Genomic DNA, 12,227 nt, shown 5'->3' with positions numbered 1-12,227 from the left:
TATCATCTATCATCTATCTATTATCTATCATCAATCTATCATCTATCTATCATCTATCTATTATCTATCATCTATCTATTATCTATCATCTATTATCTACCATCTATCATCTATCTATTATCTATCATCTACTATCTATCATCTATCATCTATTATCTATCATCTATCATCTATTTATCTATCTATCTATCATCTATCTGTTCTCCTCCTACTCCTTTTCCTTCATCATCATAATCATCAATCTTCTCCAAAATCTATTACTGTATCTTCCCCTTTCCCCAGATACCTAGACAGTTAAAACTCAAAAAATATGGAGTTATACTTCATCCCACCCACTCTTTTCTGTCATTCTGCTTTGACATCCCTCATTGAGGCAGTGAAGAGAATGTTCTTAACTGAAAGGTGGAAAGGCCAAGAGGAAGGAGAAACTCGTGGAAACAAGTAACATAAGGCATAACACTTTAAAATACAATCTTGTCACAATAGTTTCTTTGCCCGGGGGTGTTGTGGAGAAGAGCTAATTGATGTTAGCATAAGAAACAAGTAAAGGGTGGAGAAGTAAATTAAAAGAAAGATAAATATACCTATTCTTTTAAGCAGTTTCCATTAAAAATGAATAGACAATAGGCCACAGTTAGAGCATGAAACTCAGTGAGGTCAAAGCTTTAGCTTGAGTGAAACTGGCAAAGATTAGGACACTGACTGCCCCTACATGCATTTCTTCCTGAAGCCCCATTTCCTGCTCCTTTATCACCTCTGCTTTTTCCTGACTCAGCTTCCCAACTCATACTCAGCTCTTGCACCCTCCATCCTAGTATCTTTGGTCAACATTGCCTCACCCTTTGACCCACTGACTTAATTTTTAGGTTATGTTTAACATTTGCTCTCTATTGTCTTTTTTTTTTTTTTTGTAACTTATTCAGGTTTCTGGATTCTGTCCTGCTGTACCTTACTCTGTAGGTAAAATACAACAAAGCCTTCCAGAAAGTTATCCATTCATTTGTGGTGTCCATACCTTTGGATCCAAATTTATGGTGAATTGTGATTATTTGGAATAGCTGTAAGTGAGGGCATTTTGGTTAACCTAAGCTTCTAGCTATTAGAGAGTTTTTCAATGGTCATCCCAGTCCTGCCTCCCTGTAACCAAAAAATGACTCTTCCTTTGCCCCTAACATCCAACTAGGGTGACCAACCATCTTGGTTTGCATAGGACTGTTCTAGTTTAAGCACTGAACCTCTCATATCCTCAGAAACTCCTCAGTCCCAGGCCAAATGGGACAATATATTTGTCATCTCTCTTTGCCATGATCACAAAACCTAGTTAAGGGACTTATTTTTTTCCTTTTCTCTGGATTATTTCAATAGCCTCCTAACTGGTCTCCAGTCATTTCTTATTAAAATCTGAATTGTCTTTTAACACCAGATTAATTTTCCTACAGGGCTGTTTTGGTAATGTCATTGCCTTGTTCAAATACTTTCAATGTCTCCCTTTTGCCCATCAAATGAAACTTAAATGCCTTAAGCTGGTATTTGATGTCCTCCATAATCTTTCACCAGCCAACATTTCTTGTTTTTCTGTTGATGACTCAGAAGTCACTTCAATATATTTTAGAGCTTTGCAGTCATTATTATAAACAACTGTACTGCTTTTTTTAATTGAAATACTGAAGTGACTCAGCACAGATTTCTAGTTGATAAAATCTGGATAAAGCAACTCTTTTGTATATCTGTTCACATTTCTCTCTTTCCTAAATGCTTATGTTGAATTATAGAGTAGATCTTAAAAACAAATTTGTTTCTTTATAGGACAAGTTCAGTTTTGAACAGTTGTTACAGCACATACAATAGGAAAATAACCATAAAACAATCTGGAAGTTGACAATTTTTTAGTAAGCCATGATTATTCTTCTAGTCATCCTTACTGATAAAAACTAAACCTGTTCTATAAATTATTATATTGTTATTTTCAAGGGGGTTCAATTAGTAATTACTTTTTAAAATTGTTTCATTGTTTCTTTTGTAGTTACAAAAAACTGACAGTCCTCAATTGTTTTATTTATTTAGCTTCATAGTCATTTTTTAATGCCTTAAGAAAATGTCCTCAGTGGGCCATAAAAACAATACCCTGTACATTTCCCTTCTCCATGACTGATAAGATGGTCTTCTTCACATGGAAGAATAACCAAGAGTTTTCTTCATTTTTTTCTAAGCTTCTTTCTTTTTTCCTGGGATTTTCAGGCTGTTTCTTTTCCTCATAGTTTTATTGATGGGTTTACTTGTGCCTGTTGAGGGGTTTTAGGGCATCTCTATTTATAACCCTTCAAGCTTGATCTAAACTGCTGAGGGGTTCTGTTTGTTCATCCACTGTTGCTCTCCTCCTTGTAAAGACTTTGGAGTAAATCCAGTATTGCCCTTCAAAGCAGGCAAGTGGCTATTAACAGTGCTTTGTACTTGCTAATATACATACTGTCATCCATCATCTCTGTGTCCTTTTGTTATTCAGATGCCACCAATCTCAGCACTGGTCTCTGCTGTGACTTTTCCTCTATTTTAGGTGCATTTCTCATTAAGAACAAAAATGTGTAAACATCTTATGCTTTAATGTGAATTGACTGTTTAAAAAAAATTCTTAGGTTGGCACTGTGTTTCAAATGAAAATGTCTGAGTTATATATGCTTTCATTTTTTAAAGACTGCTTTATTAGAGCAAAAGTTTCTATCAGTTACCTCTTTCCTACTTTCTTCAGTAATAACAACCTATAAATCCCTAGAACTACATATCACATATTGACATGGAATAGGGGCTTTTGAGTCTGTGACAGCTTTAAAACATGGTCATGAATGTGACACTTCTGCCATCAAGAGATGGGGTCTAGGTTCCCTCCCCTTGAATCTAGGCAGGCTTGTGACTCTTTTGACCAAGGTAGAAAGATTAAAATGACACTATGTGACTGCAAAGGCTAGGTTATAAAAGACCATGCAGCTTCTGTCTTGTTTCCTGGAACACTTGGAGCCTTGAGCCACAATGCTAGATGTCTGATTATCCTGAAGAAGCCATGCTTTGAGGAAGCTCATGAGACATAGAAAGGCCACATTCAAGTTGAGAATCCCCCAGCTAAGCCCAGTTTTTGAGTATCCCCTGACAAGGCACCAAATATGTGAGTGGATTGAATATACTGACTGCTCCCACACATGTATAGTCTTCCCCATTATCAGCATCACTCAACAGAATGGTGCATTTTTTCCCAAGGATGAACCCACAGTGACACATCATAATCACCCAAAGTCCATAGTTTACATTAGGATTCACGCATGGCATTATATTTATTTGGGGTCTATTTCTTGCTTCTCTAATCTGTTGTATTGATCTATTTGTCAAATCTTTCGCCAATACCACAGTGTCATAACTACTGTACCTTTCCAGTAAGTCTTTTTTTTAATTGAAGTATAGTAGATTTACAATGTTGTGTACATTTTTACAGTGAGTCTTGAAGATGAATATAGCATCAGTCCTCCCACTTTATTCTTCTCCTTCAATGTTGTGCTGACTATTCTGGGTCTTTTAACTTTCCATATAAACTTTAGAGTCAGTTTGTTGATATCCAGAAAATATTTTGCTGGTATTTTGACTGGGATTGCATTGAATTTATAGATCTAGTAGGGAAGAGCTGACATCTTTATAACATTGAGTCTTCCTATCCACGAATAAGAAATATTCCTCTATTTATTTAGCTATTCTTTGATATTGTTCATCAAAATTTTGTCATTTTCCTCACATAGGTCTTGTATATATTTAGTTAGATTCATACCTAAGTAATTCTTTTTTTTGGTGCTAATGTAAATGGAACTGTGTTTTTAATATCAAATTCCACTTATTCATTTATGGCATATAGGAAAGCAATTTACCTTTGTACATTAACCTTGTATCCTGAAAAGTTGCTATAATTGCTTATTAGTTCCAGGAGATTTTTGGTCAATTCTTTCAGGTTTTCTACATAGATGATCATGTCATCTGTGAATCAAGACAGTTCTATTACTTCCTTCCCAATCTGTACAACTTTTATTTCTTTTTCTTGCATTATTTTATTAGCAAGGACTTCTGTATAATGTTGAAAAAGAGTGGTGAGAGGGGACATCCTGGTCTCATACCTGATCTTAGTGGGAAAGCTTTGAGTTTCTCACCATTAAGTTTGACGTTAGCTGTAGACTTTTTGTAGATAGTCTTTATCAAGTTAAGGTCCTTTCTATTCCTAGTTAACTGAGAGCTTTTATCATAAATGGGTGTTGGATCTTGTCAAATGGGGTGTTTTTTATATGACAATACTTCTGAGTGTCGGATGTGATTAGATTATTTAATTTCTAATTTTCAGTTTCCTTATCTGTAAAAAGAAGACGATAATGATGCCTTTGTTGTTGACTTTTTTAAAATATAATTTTACAAGAGAATGCATGTAATAGTGCCTGAGGCATAAGGGCTCAGTAAATACTAGCCATTATTACTATTACAGGCAATAATAATAAACATTCTTTTGCTTTTTAGTGAGACTAACTGTTGCTTTAAAAAATTATGGTAAAGTACACATAAAATAAAATTTACCTTCCTAATCTTTTTTTCCATACACAGTTCAGTAGTATTACCAGTCTTCAGAAATCTTTTCATTTTACAAAACTGAAACTCTACACACATTAAACAATTCCCATTCTCCCTTTCCTCTAGCCCTTGGAAACCACCATTCTACCTTCTGTTTCTATGAGTTTTACTACTCTTGATATCTCTTATGAGTGGAATCATATAGTATTTGTCTTTTTCTGAGTGGCTTATTTCACTTAGCGTGATGTTCTTAAGGTTCATTCATGTTGAAGCACGTGTCAGAATTTCCTTCCTTTCTAAGGCTAAATGTTATTCCATTGTATGTTTATCCATTTATCCATTAATGAACACTTCGTTGCTTCTACCTTTTGGCTATTGGGAATAATGTTGCTATTAACATAGGTGTACAAATATATCTTTGAGACCTTGCTTTCAAATTCTTTGTGTACATATCATGAAGTAGAATTGCTATATCTTATGATACTTCTTTTTTTTATTAACATCTTTATTGGAGTATAATTGCTTTACAATGTTGTGTTAGTTTCTGTTGAATAACAAAGTGAATCAGCTATATGTATGCATATATCCCCATATCCCCTCCCCCTTGCATCTCCCTCCTACGCTCCTTATCCCACCCCTCTAGGTGGTCGCAAAGCACCGAGCTGATCTCCCTGTGCTATGCAGCTGCTTCCCACTAGCTATCTATTTCACATTTGGTAGTGTATATATGTCAGTGTTACTCTCTCACTTCATCCCAGCTTACCCTTCCCCCTCCCCGTGTCCTCAAGTCCATTCTCTATGTCTGTGTCTTTATTCCTGTTCTGCCCCTAGGTTCATCAGAACCATTTTTTTTTTTTTTAGATTCCATATATATGTGTTAGCATACGGTATTTGTTTTTCTCTTTCTGACTTACTTCACTCTGTATGACTGACTTTAGGTCCATCCACCTCACTATAAATAACTCAATTTCGTTTATTTTTATGGCTGAGTAATATTCCATTGTATATATGTGCCACATCTTCTTTATCCATTCATCTGTCGATGGACACTTAGGTTGCTTCCATGTCCTAGCTGTTGTAAATAGTACTGTAATGAACTTTGTGGTACATGACTCTTTGAATTATGGTTTTCTCAGGGTATATGCCCAGTAGTGGGATTGCTGGGTAGTTCTATTTTTAGTTTCATAGGGACCCTCCACACTGTTCTCCATAGTGGCTGTATCAATTTACATTCCCACCAACAGGGCAAGAGGGTTCCGTTTTCTCCACATCCTCTCCAGCATTTATTGTTTGTAGATTTTTTGATGATGGCCATTCTGACCAATGTTATTGAGTAACCAACATACTTCTTTCTATAATGGCTGCAACATTTTATATTCCCACCAACAGTGCGCAAGGGTTCTAATTTCTTCACATCCTCACCAACACTTGCTGTTTTCTGGTTTTTATTTTTTGCTTGTTTTTGTTTTTTTTTCTGGTAGTACCCATCCTAATGAGTGTAAGACAGTGTCTCTCATTGTGGTTTTGCTTTGCATTTCCCTAATGATTATTGATACTGAATATCTTTTCATGTGCTTATTGACCATTTGTATCAGTTCTTTGGAGAAATGTCTTTTCCAGTCTTCACCCATTTTTAATTTTACATATATATATAATTAAATATATAATATATATATATATAATGTTCCCTCTATATTCTGTATATTATCCCACTTATCAGATATATGATTTGCAAAAATTTTCTTCCGTTCTGTGGGTTGCCTTTTCACTCTGTTAACTGTGTAATGGTTGCTTTTTAGCAAGTATCTTGATATATTATTAAGTCAGATTCAAGTTTTGAAAATGAATCATCATAAATGTAAATATGACAGTAGAATTAACATTGAATCAGGGATGATTCTCATTTTAAATCAGGCTTCACTTTGAGATTCATAGAATAGATGGTTTTGGTGAGACAATCAAGTAAGCAAAGGAATCTTCCTTGCAAACATGACATATTTCCAGGAACGAAGGATTCAGTTGTTGGGATTTTGTCAGTCAGTGTCAACTCCCAGTGAAATGCATAGTATCCATCAAATGCAGTAGTGGTACCCTCACTGTAACTCACAGAGGCCACTGCCTGTGACTTCTACCCACCATGTCTTGCAACTTGTTGACTGAAAATCCCTAGAGTAACTGTTGAAGCTCTTGAGGTGTATGAAGTAACTCAGTGTCATAATTATCGTATTATTTTGGCTTCAGGTATTTATATATAGCAGGATGATCCATTTTTATTTTCTTTTATGGAGTTCAGTTTACTTTTCTTTGGTGTTGCCTGTAATTACATACCTCAAAGTATGCTTTAATTGATCATTTGAAGTTTTTTCTGTCCAGGTATCTATAAATCTCCATTACGCTTTGTTTAGCACAGATGCCTTAAATAAAGATTTATGTTCAGTTCAGACTTCTGGTTAGGAAATAACTTCTCTTTCAGCAAGGTAGAAATCAGCATGAGAATTCTGTGTAGGATTTTAGAAAAATAACAGGAATTTCCTGTGGAAGTTTAAAAGTCACTAACTTTTAAGCAAAGTCTTGACCTTTTTACACGTGAAATATAGTGAAGTAAGCTTAATATACACATTTTGGGGCACCAGTCAACAAAAAATATTACCAGAAATTTAAAATTTCATGCATTCTTCCATTTTCTAGAAGCAATTTGGTACCTGTCCTCCTGAACTTTTAAACACTAGATAGATGAGAATGATTTGTAAGGTTGTGATTAAAGTTCTTACATGTATGCAACCCAATTCTGAGTAGGTTCAATTTAATTCCTTTCTCTGGACCTGTAACATTCTTAAAGATGCATTAATTGTACATTTATCTTGAGAAACTACTAGAAAGATATTAGGATCAGATATTTGTATGTGGGAAAGAGAGGCAATTGGAGCCAAGAAACCTGGATCCTAGGTCTGCTCTGTCAGCAATTATCTCTGTGACCGTGGGCAGCTCACTCATACTTTCATGCTGTCATTTTCCTAATTAATCTCAGCTCATTTAAGCCTCTGACATTCTATTTTCCTATATGTATAAAAAATTGTACAAAAAGGTAGGGAAAATGCTTTTCCATTTATATGCACGCACAAACACACACACAGCTTTCCTATCTTAACTCACCTCCTGTCAATTAGTATCTCTGTCAGCTCACCCTATTTTAAATAACAGTATACAAGCAGTGCTTACTTGCTTAATTATTTACATATCACACTCAGAGGGCACATCATGATGAATCCGTTATGGATGTAAAATGGACAGAGTGAATGTATTATGGATCCTGTCCCTGACGTTCATAATTTCTGATGCATATCTGTATTACTCTGGCAGGGCATCAAGTAATAGTCAAATGCATCAAAATAAGAAAAAAGTAGTAATAGAAAAAAAGGGAAACTTATGACTTATACTCCAGTTTGATGTGGATATTAATTTAATCATGACAAAGCGGTCTGTGGCAAATCCCTTTTTGTCATTAATATCTAGATAATATCCAGAAAGGCAAAAGTGTTGAGAATTACTGACATATGTGGAAAGGTTAAATTAATTAGGATGTTTAGCTTGGATTGAGGAGTCTTGGGGGAAACAGATGACTATATACTCATAATCAAACTGGTACCATTTAGATTTAGGGGGTAAAACTGAGATCAGAAGGTGGACTTTTGGTAAATTCAGTGTAAATTTCACAGAAATGGAGTTTCATTCAATATGAGGAAAAAAATTCTAACAATTTAAACAGTCTAATCATAAATTGGGTTGCCTTGTGAGACAGACCATTTCCATAATGGGCCTTGCTCAAGCAGAGGTCAGATCAGTAGACAAAGCTCAAGTGGCTTTCCAGGCAGATAACCTAAATAAAATGTGTCAGTTGGGGCAAATGAGCTGTGTGTATTCCATCTAAAGTTTGCCAGATCTTCTGATTTTTCTAAAGAGTCAGGAAATTGGGATTTTATATTAGTTTCCTGATATATACATGATGGCTTAAAATTTTTTTTAGACACGCTATGGACTAAACAAGATCCACCTGGTTTGAGCACAGTCGGATCCACCTAGCTGGACCTCTGAACTCTATTTCTGATACCTATTAGCAAACCACAGAACTGGGTGTTTGGAAGGTCAAAGCATGAAAAAGCTGTGGTATCAGGTCACCATACTTAAGGAATAAATAGTATTTACAATTAATGTAAAGTTGCTGTAAGTACTAAGTTATACAAATGCATAACCATATAGGACTAAAGATTACCTCTCTCAATAAAATATGTTAATACAAGAAAAAACACAAGGCTGCCAACATTTCCACAGTAAATGCTTTCAAAGTAAACTATGTAGAGATAGAATGGGAGGGAGAAAACTTCAAGTAGATTCTATAGATCTGCGTAGTGCTTCAGGAAATGAAGCCTGAGGATTCAAGGCCACCAACTTGGATTAGCATAACTCAAGAATCAGCTGTTGGTGTTTTCCTGATTTCTTCATCCTTATGAGGTCTTTTACTGTTTATAATTCTTTAAATTATTTTAAAAATAGGAAGTAGTTTTTTCCCCACTATTTAAATAAAATGGCACTATCTCACTTCCCACTGGGAGTCAAGAGCCTTTTCCAAGATTTCCACAAATCCTCAGGGCTTATTTTCTTAGTGCCCCTTTTTGCTCTGTGAACTTCTTCCTTTCACTTATATCTTGCATCCTTTTGTTCCTCTTAGGCCTGCATCAATCCAAATTTGGATCAGACAGTGTGGAAGTATCAGGACAGGCGCCATGTAAAGGTGGGAGAAGGGGAGTATAGCTGCTACTTAGTTCCAGCCAGTTATTGAGATTCAGACCCTTTCTTTCCCATTGCATTATATACGAGGCAGTCTTTTTCATGGAGACTTGGAAGAGATAGAGGGAGATTATATCCAGAACAGTCTATAGCTTAATATTGAATATTATACCTCCCACGGCCTAAAAGTTCCCCAGGCCCCCAGTGGAAATTTGTCATAGGCAATTTTCTTACCAATTTGTGTCACAGATTTCTAACATCTTGCTTGCTCCTTCTCTCCACTTCTTCATAGCCTTTCTACCCCAACCTCCATAACTCAATTTCATGCTTCTTCATGAAATCCAACTCCTTACCCCTTTGTTCAACTCCCTCTAGTACTACTTTTGCCTATCCAAAACCTTATTCTATTACTCTAAACAAAGGTCCTACACTCTAAGTCTAGGCCTTTCAACCACACATCATACTGGCAGGATCTTTGAAATGACTCTTTCCTGTCACAGGATCCTACTCTTGGGTATAAGCTCCTCCCATAGTGTCCATGTAAGTGAAAAGCAGCCATCCATAGGTTTATCTTTCTCCCTGCTATGAATTAAACTGTTCCCCTTAGACAGTAGGAATATCAAAAAATCAGCTGGTTTTGCTCTAAGTTGTATTTTTTCTTTTTGTTTTCAATTATATGGAGATAGTATATATGATTCTATTTTACAAACACTTTGAAGCAAACGGGGATTTCTGCTGCCTGAAGTCTGCTGAAAGTGGATGGTTCAGAGTAAGCCTTGGAAAGACTGGATACTGGGGCTGGCAGGAGAAGGTCCAAAGGGAAAACTTCAGCAGCAGACATCATGGGAGAATGGGGAAAGAGAATACAGACTTCCAGGTCTAGTAGAATAATAGTTGCCAAAATTGTTGTAGAGGCTGGAGAAATCTTTCTCTTTTTCTCCCCATCTTTTTGCTTTAGCCCAAAGAGGGGAGACTCACTCATCCTTTTCCTCCTCTATCTTTTTTATTATATATGTTGATCCAAATTACTATTAGATATCCCCAAATCATGGCAGGTTCCATTTGGCTTGACTCTAGCTATTAGGCCTTCCTGCGCACAACAGAAGTGAGCTTTCCTCTTGGCGTTCAATAAGTATGCTCTAAACCATTCACCTTATTCGTTCTCAAAAGCAACACCTGCACTTATTAGTTCCCATCCGCTCTGCTGGACAAGCAGTGTGGATTTATCTGTGGTTCAGTGAAGTGACCTCTTGCTCCTGTGGGTGTCCCTCTTACAGAGAAATCATGAAAGCAACCATCAGTGAAGGATAGTTTGTCTATTTTGGTGCTAGGCCATGTGGATTTGGGTGCCAGCCCTTTACATGAGTAAACTAGAAATTCCAATTACCTATCATTTGGGAACTTCAGAGATCCTAGGAACTATTCTCTATTGAGAGACAGAGTTATTGCTTCCATGGGATAATGAGTTTGGGTGCTGCACCTCCCCTTTCTCACCATCTCATTTTGAGAAGAAAAGGGAAAGCCCCTTTAACTTTCTCCCACATTGTCCTTCCTCCAACTCTGGTCCTAGCTGCTTCATTTTCCAGGTCAGTCAGAGGTATCTCTCAGGATCTCTTCCGGTAATTCTGCTCAGCATGTGACACAAGGTATCTGTTCCTTATCCAAAGCTTCTGGTCCTACTAATTTTACTAGGTGTGGGTACCTGACACAAATTGGATGGGTATCTCTCCTTGAGAATTGGTCAGAAAAAAAAAGAGTCTACTTTATTCTATCTGTCCCTTAAAACTAATGAGATGTAAACCCAGGAGATGTCACCATTAGCCTCTTTCAGCCATGTGGCCTAGGAAATCCAGAACCTTGTCTGAAGGAGGGGAGAAGAAGTCAGTCTGTTTTTAAAGAGGAGCAGAACTGAGAGAGACAGAGAGAGAATGAGGCCTGAGAGTGTTGGAGTTCCTGCTTCCAGACTTTTCTGTGGCCTGGCTGGATTTCTATCTTGAGGACTAGACAGCCGTGAGACTGTCTAGTCTCTTTTTTGGCCTAACCTGGTTTGTGATGGATTTCTGCTATCTGTAAGAAAGAATGTTGACAAAGACATTCTGCTTCCTTTAGAAATTGTCATATCCAAACAAAATGTTAAATTGAGTCACAAGAGACTTCTTTTTTGAAATGAGTCTAGTAGAGGCCTTCAGAGTTTGTGTTATATTGAATTATTTAAGTTTTGCCTCTTTGTAGAGGTGGCATTATATGGTGGGGAGTCACCTGGAGACAGTTGAATCTGGGTTTCCAGCACAGCTCTGTTATCTGCAGGCTTTGGAAGTCTGAAATGCCATTCAAGTTTTCAAAGCCTCAGTTTCCTCATCTTTATTGAAGGAATATATAATTTATCATGCAGGGCTGTTTTAAGAATTGGCCATGAAAAAAAGTAACAGCATAGTCTGATTTTAATGTGTTCATATCATATTTTCTAATTTTGAAAAAGATATCACCCAAACATGATGTATATTTATAGTAAGATAAACATACCAAGCATAACAACAAACAAAAAAAGAGAAAATTATGCAAAAGAAGAAAAAAGAAACCATCAGAGCACAATATATTTTTCAGAAGTACATATAGATATATGGAGAGAGAGACAGAGACAGAGAGAGACAGAGAGACAGAGAGACAGAGAGATTAAAGAAATGGGTTCAAGTGATTGTGCAGTGTGGAGACCTAGGAAAGAGTTGCAGTTTGAGTCCAAAGGCAGTCTGCTGGCAGAATTTCCTCTTTTTCTAGAGAAATCAGCATTTTTTTCTACTAAGGCCTTCAAATGACTGGGTAAGGCCCACCCACATTAGGGAGGGCAATCTGTT

The sequence above is a fragment of the Mesoplodon densirostris genome, chromosome 6, assembly GCF_025265405.1.
Source record: "Mesoplodon densirostris isolate mMesDen1 chromosome 6, mMesDen1 primary haplotype, whole genome shotgun sequence".
Classification (NCBI taxonomy): Eukaryota; Metazoa; Chordata; class Mammalia; order Artiodactyla; family Ziphiidae; genus Mesoplodon; species Mesoplodon densirostris.
This window is presented reverse-complemented; position numbering follows the sequence as displayed.